We start from the raw sequence: 2566 nt of genomic DNA on the forward strand, positions 1-2566 counted from the left end.
AAGATGCCCCAGGACCAAAAAGTGGGCTGGAGACAAACTCAGATGTTAACCATAGAAGGACGTACCCAGAGCATTAGCAAGTAGAGCTATACAAGAGGGCGCCTATGTTTACTGCTTATTTGCTGGCAGGAGTCAATAAATGGGCACAAATAACTTGGCACCCATGCGAATTAATCAGCAATTAATTCAGACCTGATTGTACTTGTCTCTAAGTTAAGAAAAGGAGACCGTCTGGTATTGTAGAACTATAATTACAGAACGGCATATCGGACTAGCAGGGGTTTCCAGGCTCCACTGCAGATCTCCTGAATCAGACATACCATGGATGATCCTCCTGGTTAAGAATCACTTAAGAGAGGGAGGCACACAGAGGTTCAGCCTAGTAGCCCAAGGCATAAATCTACAAACACACACACACATAGAGGCCCATCACTTTTTATTAGCATCTGACTTTGCAAGTCATTATGAATCTTGCTTTCCTTATCTGTAAGACAGAGATGATGCCTACCACACAAGGCTGATTTAAGGATTCTATGTGTAAAGCACTTGTACATAACAGATTCTCAACAATAAATTCTTATGATAGTAATAAGATGACTTTAACAAGATGATGAGTGGCATCCAATTTTTTTTTAATTTTTTACAATAAGCTTATATTTGTTATACTTCGGGGAAAAAAGAAAGCTACTTCCATTTTTAATGGGTCTTGCTTTTTTAAGAACATAGGCTTTAAGTACCCATTATAGAATCTGCTATTAAAATTTTAAAGAGGAGGGGAAGTGTGGGTCAATTTCATGGAAGAGGAACTACGGGAAATAATTTCCATCTCTTCACAACATAACTTTTTTTCATCCCAGGTGTATTTACAGATATTGAAATAGAAATTAACAAGACAGATGCAAGATCTACACTCCAAGTCTTCATAGAGTAGTAGGAAAGCAACAACTCATAACAGAAATCAATGGAACTGTGCTAAGTGACACTGTGTCACAAGGCCCCTCACCAGGTCTAGAGGGTCAAAGAGGTTTCCTGTGGAAGAGATGCCTGTGCTGCTGGGTAGAAAAGACAAAATCTAGAAGAAGGGTAGGGAAGCCCTCACCAGGCACATGAAAAAGCCTGAGTAAACACCCTGTGGTGGAAAGAAGCACAGGAGAGGGATGGGTAGTTGGCTGGGAACAATAAGAAGCTTGTGAAGCACAGAGGGGGGATCATCCAGGCCTTGTAGAAATATTAAGGATTTGGGACTTGAACCCAAATGCATTAGAAAGCCATGAGTGGGGGAATTTGCTAGTGGTAGAGTGGCTGGGACTCTGCACTCCCAATGCAGGGGCCCAGGTTCAACCCCTGGGCAGAGGTTGAACCAGTTGTGCACATGGCACAACTAAAGATCCCACAGTCCACAACGACTGAAGATCCCAAATGCCACAACAAAGACCTGATGCGGCAAGCACATAAGTAAAAATAAATATTAAAAAAAAAAAAAACAGTGGGTTAATGATGAAGTCAAAAAGAAAACTCTAAGAATGAAAACTAGCTCTTTTTTAAAAAAGAAAACAAAGCCATGGATGGGTTTCAGGTGGAAGTGATATCATACGATCTGTTCCTTCATAGGTCAGTCTGGGTACTACCATTTGGTAGCATAATCTGGCTTGACCTGAACTCATTTGTCAGCAAAACCTTCTCTGGACTGATTGAAAGGCATTTATAGTTTTATTGACCTCGTTTACTGTGAATATTCATACAGTTCAATGCAGAGCTAAAAATATATTTGATAAACTACATATTGCCCTGGGTCTGACCAGGAATATTAAATGATACATATACCATTACCTTTCTAAAACCCCAAAAAAATCAGAATTTTGAAAGATAGTCCCAAGTGTCTTTGATAAAGGGTTATGGAACTCCTTATTGATTTCTAAACTGTTTTTGTAGATTAGGAAAGTTAACATATTTTCATGACTATTGCCAGTTTTTCCCCATTTTGCAATGGTCCAATCTATCTTATACTATCATAGGGTTTTTTAAATTACTAATTCATGTTTAATGCAAAAAAAAAAAACACTTCACATATAGATTTTAACGGTGGTTCTTAACCCTCTCAAGCAAATGATGACTTTGAACGTCTGATTAAAGTCATGGGAGAGCTCCCCCAGAAAATGTAGAGATAATTTTGCATATAATTTCAGGAGCTTTAGAAGCTCAAACACCAGATTAACAACTTCTGCCTTCTATGCTCTTCCTAGGAACTTTCATCCTTTCCTTCAACTTCAGTCTTCAGCCCATATCCATTTCCTGATGGTATCTCCATATTCATCAGACTACTAAACATCTCCACTCAAACATTTCACTAACATCAAACTCAACACATCAAAAACTGAAATCATTTTCTCTTATGGTAAATCCATTTATCTCTTTGTATTAACTTTTAATGAATCAAAATTCATTAAAAATTCACTACCACTCAACTGAGTCAGCCAAAAGTCTGGTCAGCAACCATGACTTCTAAATCTCCTCTACCCTGGACATCTCTCAATTTTATCGGCTTCTCACGTCCATCGCAACAAAC

This window comes from Capricornis sumatraensis, chromosome 19, assembly GCF_032405125.1.
Source record: "Capricornis sumatraensis isolate serow.1 chromosome 19, serow.2, whole genome shotgun sequence".
In the NCBI taxonomy this organism is placed as follows: domain Eukaryota; kingdom Metazoa; phylum Chordata; class Mammalia; order Artiodactyla; family Bovidae; genus Capricornis; species Capricornis sumatraensis.